At 48.3% G+C, this 16,651-nt stretch overlaps 1 protein-coding gene across 4 annotated transcripts in view; it reads left to right on the top strand.

The window, feature by feature from the left end:
* The first annotated feature begins 599 nt into the window (after positions 1 to 599).
* NCK2 (NCK adaptor protein 2) overlaps positions 600 to 16,651 on the top strand; it is a 150,785-nt gene continuing 134,733 nt past the window's right edge. Inside the window, exons 1-2 of one of the 4 annotated variants that reach the window (XM_077914891.1) lie at positions 600 to 713; positions 2,697 to 2,834. The gene's annotated coding sequence lies outside the window, so the exon portion shown is untranslated. Of the gene's footprint in view, positions 714 to 1,619; positions 1,770 to 2,129; positions 2,588 to 2,696; positions 2,835 to 16,651 lie in introns of those variants that run through there. The other 3 variants (XM_077914890.1, XM_077914892.1, XM_077914889.1) reach the window with 3 other exon arrangements.

Below are 16,651 nucleotides of genomic sequence, written 5' to 3'. Positions count from 1 at the left end.
TACAAAGCAGACAAGTTAAAAACTGGGTCAATGTTATTATATGGATTTTGGGTAAACTAATTTAAAATTGGGTCAGACCATTTATTATAATTCTGCCTTCCTTATTAGTAAGACAAAAGGATGAACTGAGGCAGCTCTTTCCCCAAGGGCAAAGAGAAGGAGGCTATCCAGATTCCCTGATCTTGGATCCGTCCCTGCTCAGTACACTGTACCTACTCCCAGCTAGTGACCTACAGAGTGTGCCCTACAGGCAGGAAGGGTGCCAGGGACTGACATGGGAGCTAGGTAAACACGATCTCTCCATTTGTTAAATTTTAGATCGGTTAAGAAACACCTGCGCAAGGTTCCGCAGTTGAAAAAGCAGATAGTCAAAGGCTGTACTGTGACTTCAAAGGTATACTGGTTCTGGTTACCCAACCTGGATACTTCCTTTTGTGAACAAGGCAGAGGATCAATGGTTCAGCCTTGTCACCTTGGGTAAGTTATTATTGCCTTAATAGTAATGAGAAGCCAGGAGCCTAAGAAAGAATCTCATTAACATGGATCCAGGCTATTCCGCCAGGAAATCAGAATCACTTGAATAGTCGGGTTTCCTTTTGGGAAGCCGTGTGGGAAGGAGACTGGAGCACAGGCAGCTGGATGCATGTGCCTGTTAGAGGACAACTTGTGTTTCCCCTTCCTCCAGGGTTTTAATCTTCCGAATTTGTTTACAGGTAAGTCCCTGCGTGTGGCCAGGTGACCGGACCAGTCCCACTAGTAGTGACAAGGCCTGGGGGGGGGGGGGGGGGGTGCGGGGAGGGGCCCAGCCGCTGGCAGCGCCTGCCAGGTTCTGCCGGGTGGGCGCGGGGGGCTGGGCCGCAGGCGGGGCGGCGCGGGGCCGCGTGTCCTCTCTGCTCTCAAGAAGTGCTTCCGACGGGAATGATGGAGTACAAAAGTGTCTGTTTGGGAAAGTAAATAGATACAAGGCAAATAAATAAAAATGCCCAGAGGCAATTACAGAGAGGAAGTGACATTTTTATGTAAGTCACTTTTCTGACGGACCCCAGGCCTGCCTTGCCGAGGGTGCCGTGGGAATGCTTCCGGGAGGGGCCGGCCGCCAAACAACTAGAGCGTCGCGATAAGAAAATCAAACAAAAAGAGGATGGAAAGGCCGCGCGGCAGTCACTGGGGCTGGAAGTTGCTGCCTTTCTCTCCCCTGCCGTCCGCTCGCCGCCAGCGCTGCCCCAGTCCCCGCGCGGGCAGCCGGCAGCGGGCAGCGGGCAGCGGGCAGCCGGGACCCCCGCCCTCCCCGCGCCCCGCGCCCCCCGCGCCCCCCGCGCGCCCCGGCCGAGCCCCGGGTCCCCGCGCCGCCCGCCGCCCGCCGCCCGCCGCCCGCGCCGCCCCAGGTGGGAGCCGGGCCCCCGCCCCCCGCCCCCCTCGGCCCGGGCCGGCCCTGGGCGGGGTCGCGCGCGGCCGGGGAGGAGCGGCGCGAGGAGGAGGAGGAGGAAGCGCGCGGAGGGGCGGGCGCAGCGCCGGGGGAGGGTCGCCGCCGCCGCCGCCGGGATCGTCAGGCCGGAGCCGCGCGGCCGAGCGGGCGGCGGGCGGCGGGAGGCGGGAGCGGCGGGAGGCTCGCGGCGGCGGCGGCGGCGGGGTCCGCCCGGGCCGGCAGCGTCCGCCGCGCGGCGGGAGGAGGGAGCGGCGCAGACAAAGAGCGGCGCCTGGGCGGGCGCGGTGCGGCCGCCGCCCCGGGACCCGCGCCGCTGCCCTCCGCTCGGCGGGCGGCGCAGGAGGTAAGGCGGTGCCGGCGGGCGGGCGGGCGGGCGGGCGCGGGGCGGGGGCCGCCAAGTTGGGCCGCGCGGGGGGCGGCGCGCGCCCGGGGGCGGGGGCGGGGCGGGGGCGGGGGCCGTGCCCTGGGCGCCCCGCACCGCCCTGGGCCCCGCCGCGGCCTGCCCCCCGCTCCCGGCTGCGCACCTCCGCGCCCGCCTTCCGGGCCCCCCTGTGCGGGCCGGGCCGGGCCGGGCGGGGGCGCGGGGGCGCGGGGGCAGGGCGGCGCTGCCGGGACCGGGGACCCGGGGCGCGCGGGGGCGGGGGCCGGGGGCGCGGGGGCGCGGGGACGAGCGGCCCCCGGAGGAAGCGCCGCGGCTCGCGGGGCCGCGGGAGGCCGCGGGAGGCCGCGGGAGGCCCGAGAACTTGCTGTGCTTATGGCAACTCTCCTGACCCCGCACAAAGCTGCTGTCACGCCGCGTGGGGGAGGCCCTCGCCTGGGCGCGGGGCCGCGGGGCCCGGGGACGGTGCCAGGCTCCGCGCCGCGTCCCGCATGGGAAGGACCTCCCGCACCTGGAAGAAAGTTTCTCACGACGCTTGGCCTCCCGGTGTGTTCGGGGCGATCTAACCACCAAGTGGTTCTGGAAGAAACCGGCGTGTGGTTGCGTTTTAAGGCACTGAAGGCACCTCCCCCGTGAGCGCACCGAGTGTGGCGTTGCGTGGAGGCGTCTACTTTGCAGAAACGCCTTCGTGCGTGGACAGTAACGATCGCCTTGGAAGGTCTGCGGGGGATGCGGGGCGCGGCGGCTGGTGAACACCGGGCACCTGACTCTTCACGAGCTTTGTAAGGGCTTCAGGGACGGGGCAGGGACGGGGACAGTAGGCCTCTGTCACTTCAGACAATTGCGGTTGGCAGTTTCCCCTTTATTTGTTTTCGTTTATTTTGCCAACAGGTTTAAGGCTGAATCTGCCAACTTTGTGTCTGTATAAGGGGATGAGCAGGCCCCAGCGCTGGGCCCCCTCCTTCCGTTGAACCAAACAGAAACTGAACCACGGAGGCCAGCGGGCACGGCCTAGCCCCAGACCTGCAGGTAGGAGAGGCCCTCCCTGGTTCAGGCCCTGGCTTCTGGGAAGGGATTTGGGTAGGAATGAGAGTAATTCGGGTGTGTTTCATACCACTGCTGGTATATCGTTAGCAGCCCTGCTCTGCAAGTCTTAGAACGACTGAAAATGAAATTAACCAGGGCTACTATAACTTAATCAAAACAGATCTAAACTTTGCTTCTGAACACTCTCTTAACGCACCTACCAGGCGTTCCTGGGTGGGTGGGTGAGTGAACAGGATTCAGGCATGTGCCGCGTTTTATGAAAATAATGGTCGCCAGCGGACGCGCAGAGAAGAGATGGGCTTGACTGGCTGGGGAGGTGGGGCTGTTGATGGAGGTTTTTAGGTGTTTGGAACAGGGATTTCCCGAGAAATGGGTGTTAATCAGGCTAGTGAAGCAGTGACCAACATGGGAAAATCCTCCCCTAATTATTTCTCCTTTTGAGGTTACTTAGATGTACTTTGGATGGCAGGAAAAGACCGGATGTTTGTGGTCTTCTGGCTGCAGCTACTTGGAGGCTGAAATTGAAAACTTTAAGCGGCGGGGAGCTTGTGGAGGTGCTTGGCTCCGCTTCCTCTCTGATAGGCCTCACCTGGGCTCAGCTCGGAGCTTCTCAGCTGCTACCTAAACACACAACAGTATTGATCATGGGAACTGTGGATGAAATTGGGTGACAAACTGCCACCCGTAGAACTGAGTGCTCTATCACCCACCTCTGCCCACTCGTGGAAAAGCTGGCCCCGATTGATTGATTGATTGGTTGATTTTTTAAAAGATTCTGTTTGTAAGTAATCTCTACACCCAATGTGGGGCTGGAACTCACAACGCTGAGATCAAAAGTCCCATGCTCCTTGGACAGAGCCAGCCAGGCGCCCCAAAACTGGCCCTTTTTAAATGGGTAGGGCTTGCATAAGATGCATTTCTAATAGCTGTGCTCAGTTTCCAGGCTTTGGGTTTTGCTTTATGACGTGGTCCATGGTTACGTCTCTTCATCCCTGAAATCTGTGACCCTGCCCTGTCATTTGCATTGGGGGATTATTGAGGTTTTCCAACTGACAGCCGATCTTATGTACACAGTATTTGAGAAAGGCACTATCATCCATATTAAATGCACCGGAAATCTTCTTTGCGTGTGCACAAACTAGATAACCTTTTGAAATACCCCAAAGACTCCCTGATTGCCTGGAATAACCTGGAGTCCTTTACTTGATAACTTGCATTAGCTTAATTTGCCCTGGCTAAATGAGGCTGTTTTGCTCTCCGGGATACACATGCTTCTAACTGCCCAGACTGACTTGCAGCGTGTGCTGGGGGAGAGAGGGTTCTCCATCATTCAGAACGAGGCTGGCTAGCTGAGGAGCTGAAAATTGCTGGATCTGCAGGGGAGGGCAGTGTACAATGTTCGGGAAAACTAGTAAGCTGAACTTTATTTCACAAATGAACTGGAAACTCCCCACCACTCACCCCAGAGGCTTAGGGAATTAGTTTTCCCGTCCAGAGGGATAGCAAATGGCACTTCCAAATTGTTTCTCTTTTCTCAGATGAGTGATGGAAACCCTTCATGACATATTTTCAAAGGGCCTAAGCTAAAAATGCTGTCATGTATGTTCAGTGCTTGAATTCAGGTGACTTAGAAGGAGGCCAAGACAGCCCTCTAACCGGTTATCAAAAGTATGCAGCTAAAGTAAAAATAGTTTCCAATTTCTTTAGGTCACTTTAGTAACACAGTTTTAACAATTAGACTGTTCTTTCCTTTCCTACATTTTACGTTGAACAGATCCAAACGTATGTATACTTCTGAAGGTGTAATCAACATTAGCAAGTTATATCACCCCCCCCAACACGCGCACACTCACTCTCTCTCTCCCTCTCACGCGCGCGCACACACACACACACGTGTCACAATCTGCCCTGTGGTTTCTGTGTTTGTATCTTAAACACGTGGTTTGCCGTAAATTCTTACCGAACACATGAATGCTGAGTTCTGAGCCTATTGAGTTATTAGGGCTCTAGGTTCCCACTGAGATATAAAGCCAGAATCTTTGTACGTTCTGCTCAGAACCTGTGACATGGTGGAAGGTGTTGTCGTGGTCTGATGGCCTCTCTCTTGAGTAAATTCTCAATCACATGAATCATTTATAGTCCTGAAGCTAAACTTAACGAAACAAACAAAAAGCAAAACAAAAAACAAATCCAGTTGCATAAACCACCTGGTGGCTTGGCTCTATATAGTACTTTTCAGTAGATTGTGGGTGTCAACACCAACTGGAAACTTGGGGCAAAGCATTTGTTACCCTGGCTTAGTTCGTTAGCACCACCTTACTCTTTCATCCCCTTTATATTTTTAATGTTTTTAAGGGAAGAAACTTCAAGTATATTAACAATTTAAATACTGCAGTTTCCTCTTGATAGCTCGGCTGGTTAGTGGTTAGTGAAGATCCAAAGTGCCATAGTCAGATAAAAATAATCGATATTAATACTCGTGCATTAATTTATAGTTTACAGTTTGCTTTCCAGCAGTGCTGTCCTATTTAATATTTGAAAAAATAACAAGGTAAAATGGGCTCTAGTCCTTATTTCTGTGTGAGGAGACCAGAGCTCGAAATTGAGGTAAGTCCTTGCCATCTGAGCCCTGTGGCCCTGCTAAGCAGGAGGTAGATAAGGAACACCAGAAGGTGCTGCATCGACGTTTTTGTAAGGCTCCTGATCCACAGGCATGTAGCGCAGCCGTGGATCCCTTTGCCATTTGCAGATGTGAACAAATAGTGCTTGGGAGCAGATTCTTGGTGTGAGTTGATTCTTTGAAGATGAGCCGTTTCAGAGGAGACCATTTCGGTGAGCAGTTTCCGTGAACTTTTGTCTTTGCCTCATTGCCAGGAGCTGGCATGGCTGTGGAAGTCTGCAACAGGGTGCTTACTCTTGCTTATTATGTGTATCAGTCTGCTCTGGATGCTGTAACGGTACCGCACAGTCCATAAAGCAGAAATTTCTTTCCCACAGTTCTAGAAACTGGAAAGTCCAAGATCAGAGTGCTGGCAGATTCAGGTCTTGAATCTCGTCCCGGCTTATAGGAGGGCACCTTCTCGCTGTGTCCTTGTGTGTCCTCTCTTTTCTGCCTGCAGAGACTCTGGTGGCTTTTCCTCTTCTTACAAGGTCACCAGTCCTGTGCGATTTTGGCCCCATCCTTATGACCTCACTGACTCTTAATTACTTCCTTAAAAGCTCTGTCTCCAAATACAGTCACATTGGGGGTTAGAACTTCAACATATTGGGGGGGAGGGGGAGTTCAGTTCATACCAGTGTGTAACTCTGTGTTCAGAAACAAGGCTGATTGTTGTAGGAAGTCCTTTTGCTTCCTTCACCCAGATCTAGCAACTGCTTATTTGAGGACATCTGCCAGGGATGGTTAGAGGGCAGAGGTAAGGAGGGGATGGCAGCTCATTAGTTGTCATACAGCCTCAAAATGGGGAAGGATCCTTGGCACTGGGCTTCCAGATGCTGATTGGGTTCTAGGTAGGATGATTAAGGAGAGAAATCAGTGCTGACTTGATGCATTTATGGATGCTTCTCCTCAGTGTAGGTAGGTTTTTTTGGATTAGGGTCATGATAAAATATCAGATATAGGGAAAGCGCCCACTGGGTTTTGTATGGCAAAGAAAGTGTTTCCTGGCCCTGGGTGAAGAGCAAAGTGGGAGGGAAGGCCATCCACTCTGGGTCTGCTGTTGCTGTGACCCTGTGGTCTCTGCGATGTGAGCAAGGGTCCCTTTAGTGCTTATACAGGACAGAGTCTGGTAAGGTCCACCCTGAGCTCTGTATGCATTCTCTGTGGCCATGACTTAGGCCAGTTTGGGTTATGAAAGATGATTATGTAAGGCAGGGGGGATGTCTATGGGATGGGCAGCCCTCTAGCTCCAAATCTGTATGGTTCATTAATTTATTCATTTGGTCTATCTTTTATATGAATTATCCAACTTCTTACCCGTCATGCCTGCCTAAAACTCTTGAATGCCACAAGCTGACATCTTAATGTCACCATCTCCTAACCTGCCTGCCTTCTCAGTTTATCCCCATCATTGACTCACTTGATCATCCCTGAATTCTCCCTTTCTTTCATATCCCGAACTTAGTGATTTTGCCTCCAAAAGATCGCTTAGCTCTGCTATACTTGATTTCCTCTTCTTAATGGACTCTCAGAATACCTGTTTGACCACTCTTGCCAATCCGACCAGCTCACTGTGCTATTACATTCCAGACTGGCTGTGGTCCACATCAGATCAGTGTCCCAAGTCCTTACTGTGGCATGGGTGGGTCTGCACAATGGAGCTCCTTTACTGTTTCTCCCTGCTTCTAAACATGCCCCCCCGCCCCGAGCCCACCACGTTGCTTTTTTTCTTTGCAAGTGTCCAGGAGCCCTGTGAGGCTAGCGGCTGCCTTATTGCAGAATGCAGGTTGATACACTTTTTATGATGTCAGCTTCATTTATTCTGTAGGTTCCAGAGTTGAGATAGCTAAAAAGACTGAGTGGAAACAATTTAGAATAATAGTAATGGCAATTATTATTATTCCTTAGTGGGACAGATACGATCTGCGTAGTTACAGACAGTAATATAATATTTCATGCACTCGGTTTTAGAGTACAAAAATCACATTTGATTACATGTAATTAAAATACTTTGGACATTTACTAAGATTTTAAGATGTGTTTTGGATTCTAGAGGTTAAATTACCAATTTAAAATAACTTTTGGGTATTAGTATTTAACATAATACTGATGTATGTTAAGTACTTGATTTATAAGTACAAAAGCTAAAATATTTTCTGTAGTGATCATGAGTTTATCATTAAGACTTACAAAATCACATAATTACTGTTCTAAGCACTTCATACAAAGTAATAACACATTGAATCCTCTCAAAAATTAAGTGTAGATACTTCCTGTTTTTGTCCTTACTGATAAGAGTTCGGAGAAATAGCAGGTTACCTTGCCTACGTGTTCCATAGCTAGCATGTGGCAGATCTGGAACTCAGAGTCAGACTTTCTCACTTCTGAGTCTGCTCTCATCCACGAACCTAGGCCACCGTCTCTTCATTAAGATGTATCTGAAAATACATAAACAGAACCATAAACTTTTATTAGGCAAATATTTGAGAAACATTGATGGACAACCATCAATAAAGAGTGGAGCTTGGGCAGCAATGGAACTTCTGGAACTTCTTTTAGCAGCCAAGCAATGGAGGAAGCCCTGAGCTTGGGTTAGAGCCGCTCACATGGTCCTGGAAGGCTAGCTGTGTGGCATCACAGGGGAGCATTACTGATGATGGCCTTGGTTCTTGGCCTTGCTTCTCCTCTCAGTCTCTCCTTGCTGTATCCTGTAGGCCAGTGCTCCTCAGGTGGGCATCAGCATCCCTGGAGGGCTTACCTTAAAACTCAAATGGCTGGACCCACCGTGGAAGTCTGGAGTGAGGATGCCCACTTCTGCTGAGTTCCCAGGTTACGTGTGTTGGGATGGGTACCACATATTGAGAACCACTGCCAAGGACTTTGCTCTGTGACACCAGGAGAGTGAGAAGGTTTCTCTCTTGGGTAGTAACAGCATTGTAATTCGAGAGTAGCCTGCCAGCCTGCCTGTAGGCCCTGTTGTGCAGGTCTGCTCAACTGGCCCCTTCCTAAGTGGCTGTGTGGCGGGTCCTCACCCAGTTTCTACCACCGTGGGGATTGAGGAAGGGGGACTGAGGATTTTCTTGCTCTTCCACCTAGGGCCTAAGACCTTGTATTGTTGGATACCTTTTGGGAGGCTGTTGTTAGCTGCTGCTCAGTGAGTTCCTGTGTCATAAAGAGAAGGGAGGGAGGGAGGTGCTTGAAGCCCTGGAGCCCAACATACCAAACCCTTTTCTTTCGTGCTTTTATGCTGTCTGTGCAGGTCTTAAAGAATCCCCACATGGCTTTGAAAATCCACTGCTCGGATCATGAGAATAGGCCAGGTCGGGCATCAGTCTGGATTTCCAGAAGGCTTCTGTTACAGGCTTCCTTTGGGAGCATTGATGTTGGTTGCCACTTCAAGTGAGATTCTTAACTTACCCTTCTGTTTTTGGGAGACCCTTAGGACTGTTGGGTAGCCTTCTCCCAGAGCACATAGAACTGAGGTAGAACCAAGAGTCTGGCATCTCTGTTGGGGGAGGCGTCTGTATGTCTGTTCCAGGACTCGGGAACACAGTGGTTTGGGATGGAATACACCTTGGGCAGCTGCTTTGAATTCACAGGCTTAGATTTGCTGTCAAGTGTTTCTCCTGGGGCCAGCTCTGTATGGAGCCTGTTCTGGCAGGAGTAGCAGCAAAGATTTATTTACTTACACAAGTTTAGTAATTCTCCCGGTGGGGGTGGGCATGGGGTGGGGGTGGCCAGCTAGTAAGAAATGGTACAAGAAGCCGAGGTCACAGGGAGATGCCTAGAAAGTGCCCGTGGCTGTCTTCGCAGACAAAGCCCATCAGTGTCAACATTGATTTTCCTTAGAGGATGTGCCTGAGTTTAATATCTTATGAATTTTGGCTGAATATTTAAGGATGTCTGCAAGTCAACAAATATTTTAATTATGCCACTTATGAGTCTGGCTGTGGAAGAGAACAGTTGCTTTGTCCCCTTCTCTTGTGCCAGCTGTGTCCATTTTAAGGACAATCTCTCTAAAAGCTTATTTCCTGGTTTACAAGTCTGTGTTGGGTGGGAATGGTGAGGAGAGGTCTGAATCGGTGATAAACAGCCCTTCTGCTGCTCTGAGTGTTGGAAGCCAGCTTGGACATAATGCAAACTGAGAATTTTTAAGAGATCAAGAAAGAAGAAGGGGTTCTGGGAGTTATTTTAGACACAGTTTCAGGAAATTTGATGTAGGTGAGTAGTGAATTTTTTTCAAACCACTTAAAACCTATTTAGGAACAGAATCTGGCAAGACAGATAGAAAAGCCGGTTTTTCTATTCTTTTGGTTCTCCCATCCGTGTTTCACCTTTGCATGTGATTTACTTAACGTACGCCGCCACCCTGACCATTTATCTTAAAGTCTGTTTTCCATCTGTCTCCAGTACCTACACTCATGGTTTTTCCTTCATATGCTTCTTGTGCAGCCTCCCTTGGCCTCCCCTACTTTATAGTTAGAAGCTGTCCCTGCTGCCTCTTCACTGAGCCATCCTCCTGTATTCACGCCTTCCCAGACTTTTCTTGGTCTGTTTTATATGGTTTGGTAGATAAGACCCAGGGGTGACTGTAAACAAACTTTGCAGTTATCCTCTCAAAGAAAAAAGGGGACCAGGGATCACACACACTTGGCTGCCATAATTTCCATTTTGGAGCATGCATGGGTAGGTCCGAAGCTCACTTGATGCGTCACAGATGAAGGCTCAGGTGTTCACTACATCGCTGCTGAAACTTGATTGTGCCCCACGCGCAGCACTGGCCAGGAAAGCGGATTGCACCTTCCAAACAAGGGAGGTAGATTGTCCTTTCCTCGGTGTCTCAGGCTGGTGAGAGTTACATGTTGAAGGAAGAAGATATGTTTTCAGCATAATGCACGTTACTACGTGCAAATTCCCATCCATTTTTGGATCTTACCGGCTGTTAGGTATGGATTAAGAAATAAAAGCAATTATGTTTGCAAATATAGAAATGCCTTTTTAATTGTTAATATTTTTAAAAACTTAATTGAGACTTACACCTGCAGTCCTGGCCAGCCCCGGTGGCCCAGCGGTTTAGCGCTGCCTTCAGCGCAGGGTGTGATCCTAGAGACCCGGATCGAGTCCCACGTCAGGCTCCCTGAATGGGGCCTGCTTCTCCCTCTGCCTGTGTCTCTGCCTCTCTCCCTCACTCTCTGTCTCTCATGAATAAATAAATAAAAATCTTTAAATAAAAACCAAAAAAACCCTGCAGTCCTATGTATAGATGAGGGGTTCAAAACTGGGGTGATTTTGCCAGTGTGGACGTTTGGCAATTTCTGGAGACATTTTTGAACTATCTTGACTGGGGAGTGCTCCTGGATTCTAGTGGGTGGAGAGGCCAAGGGTGCTGCTCAACCATGCTTCCGTGCAACAGGACAGCCCCCATCACAGAAAATTAACTGGCCCAGAATTTCAGTATTTCAGCAACCTTGATGGCAGTGAATGCTTCTCTACTTTACTTAAACCCTTAAATTAATGGCACATATATTCTTTCACACAGTTGCCCATATGGAGATCATTTTTTTCATCCATTTTTATAAACATGAAAAATATCTATTTAGAGAGACACTATTTATACATCCTACAGTTATATAAAGGGGAAACCTACTTTAATATAACTGACTTAACCATGGTTTATCTGCAATACTTTTTATGGTAAAATATGGCATACATTGCTTTTTCAAATTTTCTACGTCTACATATTTAGATCCTGTAAGTATAAAATGTCATTTTGTAGGAAATATTTTGAAATCTGGCTGAACTGTGATAAAAACAAACGCCCCTTAGAATGTCCACTTACAAAGAAGTAATGGGGTCACTTCTCAGTTGCATGTATGTATGTATGTATGTATGTATGTAAGAGAGCAAGTGAGCAAGTGGGGGCAGGGGCAGAGGGGGAGAATCTCAAGCAGACTCCCCGCAGAGCATGGGGCCTGACCTGGGGCTTGATCTCAGGACCCTGGGTTCATGACCTGAGTCCATATCAAGAGTCAGTCACTTAACTGAGGCACCCAGGTGCCCCTTAATTGCTTTTAATAAGTAACTAGTTTTCAGAATTTGGTCCATTCACAACCTGTTTGTGTAGCTCAGAATCCTTTCAATTGGTGATTGTGCATAGGAAGAAAAAAAGTTATTACTAAAGTTCACAAGACTCTAGGTTCAACCTGATAATCTTTGAGCTGGTCACATCTGTTAGCTTTCAAGTGCTTCACTCCCATCTTTGTATAGCTCCAAAAAATAAACACTTCAGGGGAGAGCGCATGAAAATACCACAAATTAGACCTTATCCAAGGAATCGGAAAGAGAAAATTCTAATTTGGCCGCCAGTCTCTGCCTAGGTTAGTGGCAGGGCTGCCTATTAGCCGGCCTGGAATATGACGTAGATATCCGTGCCTTTTTTCTTTAGACATAGTCTCCCACTTGACAAAGTCCGATATTGAGCCCTGAAATTAAGAGGGCTATCAATTAAAAGTTTCCTTGACTTTATCTAGGTCTATTTTGTATAAATCACTTCCTGCTGTACAGCTCTTCCTTTTTTACTTCGTGGCTTCTTCTTTCTTCCTGTTCAGTTAGGGGGATAAACACAAAATCAGCACTTTTTTCAGTTTTTGAATTTCTCTTGGTGAAGATCATTAAAAAGCACAGTGTTTTCTTTTCCAAAATGGTCCCATCCTCAGTGGTTGGAGAAGGGCCTCTGCAAAGTTCATAGTCACTCTTTGGACAGACTGGAACATTCTAGGTCTAAAACAATGTAACATATCTCCTTGTTCTTTGCCCAGGCTTAGTATCCTTTGGTTCTCACAGCCTGGGTGTGGAGGGAGGCCAGTATTATCAGGAAGCCCTGTGTGAATGAGGAAAGTGCAGGACACAGGGCAGTGACTGGCCCAGGAGCCGCCCCAGCCCCACGCTGTTAGCAATGCTTTGGGCCTGGGGTGTGCATGAGCTGCTCTCCTCCAGAGCCGTCAAACCCTGGACTTCCTTCGGACTTTGTAGGCTGTCTCCTCCCTCAAAATAAAATGTTGGCCCTTCTGCAGTGACATCTTGACTTTTAATTAGAATAAGAGCTGAAATAATACAGTATCATTCTGAACTTCATTAGCAGCTAGTCTAGATTCGAACTGCAAAAATAGCACTGCTGCGTCTGAGGAGTGGGGGTGCAGACGCCTTTCCACCTGCTGCTAACTTGGCATAGGTTGGGCAGCGCGTCTGTAACCTCCTGACCTCTGTTTTGTCTTCCCTGCAACGAGGCCTCAGCGCTCCTGTTTTTGAAGACCTTGTATGGGCCTGCTGTTCCCTGTTTAAAAATTTGAACCGTACCGCGCCTTTTCAGAGAAGTTTCTTCAAAGGAGGGTGGCGTGAGCCGACTTCTGTGGCCCGTTTTGTTGCTCTTCATTTTTTTGTGAATCAGGTTTGAGGATGGAAAAGGCACGTGTGTGCAAAGGTAGAAAAGGCTGTGTTACTCATCCTGCTCTGACCTACAAATTGGACCGCTGGCCCAGTTTGGCTGTAGCTCTGTTGTCATACACCTAGTACTTTCGAGCACCAACTACGTGAGAGGCACCCTGCCAGGTGCTCTGGTACAGAAGCCCGCCCTCCCGGAGCTTGTAACCCAGTACCAGGTGGTGCAACAGGCGCCCACCCAGCTCTCATCCCAGTTAGCTAGTGTATAAAAGGATGGCTCGTTACCTCTGTGGGGGGACCTGTAGGGAATACAGGGAAAGATGCAGGGGAAGTCCCCAAGGCCAGGTGGAACTCATTTCACATATTCCAGGGAAGGATCATGTTTCCTTTGAGATCTTCAGGAAATCAAAGAGCCCGTGACATGCCAGCTGAGCAGAGATGGTCTCACCTGCCAGGAGTCAACCTCTGTCACCACCACAGCTGGGCCAGCCCCCTCTTCCCAGGATTGCCACTGTTCTCCTAGGGCCTGGCTGAGGCTCTAGCCGGCCGTTTGCTTAGGATGAACACTTGAATTTGGGGGCAACTAATCCATCATTTCCAGAGAATGTAAACTCTACTTGTGTTATTTATTTGCCTGAGACTTTTAGAGCTTAAAAATTAGTAAAGCTACTTCTTGGTGCTTTTAAGGGAATGCTGGCATTAGGTAGCACACTACTAGCTCCTTATCCTCTCCCTTTTTTTTTTTTTAAGATTATTCATGAGAGACACACACAGAGAGAGAGGCAGAGACACAGGCAGAGAGAGAAGCAGTCTCCATGCAGGGAGCCCAACGTGGGACTCGATCCAGGGTCTCCACGATCACGCCCTGGGCTGAAGGCAGCACTAAACCACTGAGCCACCCGGGCTGCCCTCCTTATCCCTTTTTTAAATTGATAATGGCATAAATGCTTTGCACCATTATATTTTAACCTAGAAAAGATTTATTTAGCCAAACTATTACTTCACTTGGGTTAGTAGTGAATATTGTAAACCACTCCTGTCCAGACATTTCCCAGGTTTATTTTGTATCCTACTGATAGTCTAGTTTGAAGTGTGTTTCCTTTGAAGGTTAAACTCTTTGTTATTTTGTCATAGGTTCCTTTTAGAGTATTTTAAATACAGTGTTTCAGATTGTTGACTTCTGCTTTTTCTACTACTCAAATCATTGTGCCATATGACAGCACGTTGGTATGAAACTAATTTCTAAAGGTGGGCCAATTTTGGTGTTTCTGTTTAGCCCTGGTTAGCATCTGGAAATAACTTAATGCTGGCATTCCAAACAATTAAAATCATAATTAGTGATTTGTCTTCCATTTCATATGGAACCAGTTTATGTTTCACTTTTGATGATGTGGATTAGTGTAAAATAGTTTTTATGATATACTGTAATTAATTTGTGATACACTGTAATTAATGCTTAGTGCTCGAATTAACTTAATTTGAGAATAATGAGAATGTAGCTTGAGATATGAGTTACGTGATGCAATTTTAAAAATTGGTTGGAATACATTGATTCCTGGCTCTTGGGGGCCTGAGTAGGAGAGAGTTTAACATATGTTCAATTAGTTTGTTCTGGATCTCATTCAAGGGAGGAAGTTTTTGTTGTTGTTTACAAACTAATGCAGTCTATTATTTTGCATATTCAAGTACATATAGTGTGCTCTCTGTTCAAAGAACAGCACAAAAATTGTACTGCATTCCAACCATGTAATAACCTTATTTTATTGTGTTAAGCTAATTGGGTATATTTATCTCCTTTGTTTATTTCAGTTTTTACCCACTTTTCCAGAGTACAATTTGTCATTTTTGAAAGTCATCCACATTAATGCTTTCCATATGTGTATTTAGTATCATATGCATAGTACGTTTATATTTTCAAATCAACCTTTAATTTTAGAATAGTTTTAACTTTTTTAAAGTTTTTAAAAATTTGAGTAATCTGTACACCCACCTGGGGCTTGAACTCACAGCCTCCATATCAAGAGTCACATGCTGTTCTGATGGAGCTAGCCATGTGCCCGATTTTAGAATAGTTTTAGATTTACTATATTTTTTTAAAAGATTTTATTTATTTATTCATGATAGAGAGAGAGAGAGAGAGAGAGGCGCACAGGCACAGGCAGAGGGAGAAGCAGGCTCCATGCCGGGAGCCCGACGCAGGACTCGATCCTGGGACTCCAGGACCATGACCCCGGCCAAAGGCAGGTGCTAAACTGCTGAGCCACCCAGGGATCCCCCTAGATTTACTATTCTAAAGGTCTTGTTGTTACATTATTGTTAACTAAATCCCATAGTTTATTTGGATTTTCTTAATTTTTATCTCCTGTCCTTTTTCTGGGTCCCACCCAGATTTCCATGTGATACTCAGTCATCATGTCACTTTGGTTCCTCTTGGCTGTGACAGCATCTCGAGGTCACCTTGGATCGATGACCCATACAATTTTGAGAAATACCAATCAGGTGTTTTATGGAACATTCTGCAATTGAGATTTGTCTGATGTTTTTCTCATGCCTGGACTGGAGTTCCAAGTTTTGGGGAGGAAGATCATAGAAGTCAAGTGCCATTTGCAGTGCATTGTCTCAGTGGCACATATTGTCAATGTGACTTGTCACTGTTACTCTTGACCTTGATCATCTGTTTGCAGGCTTCCCCACCATAAAGTTAACTGGTTGTTCCTCTGTCCATATAGAAAATTTTGGGAAAAAGTCACTTAAACAAGGAGGAGTTACATTCTACATCCTTGAGAGGAATTCTGCATGGGAGATTTATTTATTTATTTATTTTCTCTGAGTGGGGAAGGTTTTCAGCTGGTCACAGGGGCTTTGTAGCACTGCCCTTGGTGCTGTTCCAGAGGAGGGAAGTTAGGAGCCACTCTGTAGAGTATGGTCGTAGGGTACATATTAGGAACACAGATTCCTGGGGCCTGCTTTGGCCCTACTGCCTTAGTCTTCCAGGAAGTACTGGTTTGGAATTCTTCCTGTTGAACCAGTTGCCCAAGAACCATGCTCTGTATTTCCATTGGAACCCTCTCTTCTGCCAGTAGCATCTAGTCCCATGGCTCACCTGCAAAGGGCCTCTGTCCTGACCACCCCCACAGTTTTAACCCCTTCTGGATATTCTATGTAAGTGGTTCCCTGTGTCAACACAAGATCATTCTTGCCTCAGTGCAGTGCCCTCAGAGCTCCAGCAGAGGGGAAGTAGTGGAGTTGCAACTGAGAGCCCAATGGGCAGGGCCAGTCTGGGTGGCAGTAGGGAGGCCCTCAAATGCTCAGGCCTGTCTTAAATGGTTTTGTCCTATGTGTGTGCACATGAGAATAAGCAAGAGACTGTGTGACAGTGGGGGAAGCCTGTGGACACTATGCAGGTTTGGGCAGTAAGAACGGCCAGCAGCTGCTCATGATTCCTCGTATTACCCATGCCTCTTGCTGTGCAATGACCATCTATCTCTTAGGCGATCCCTGATTGCAGGGGGAAGGCAGTGGCCTGAAGTGGTTTCTCCTGTTGAAGGAGGTGCTTGGTGAGAGGGAGCTCCTGTAGACACAGGCCAGAGTCTGCTGCCCCAAGCATGTGCTGGTGGTCCCTACCACCTGCCCAGGTGCTATGACACAGCTCTAGGTGTATGTAGGAGCAGAGATCTGGGCCCAGGTTGGAGCTGGCTCA

Source organism: Canis aureus, chromosome 11, assembly GCF_053574225.1.
Source record: "Canis aureus isolate CA01 chromosome 11, VMU_Caureus_v.1.0, whole genome shotgun sequence".
Lineage (NCBI taxonomy): Eukaryota > Metazoa > Chordata > Mammalia > Carnivora > Canidae > Canis > Canis aureus.
Note: the sequence above shows the minus strand (reverse complement) of the source record. Positions and strands in the feature narration are given on the sequence as shown.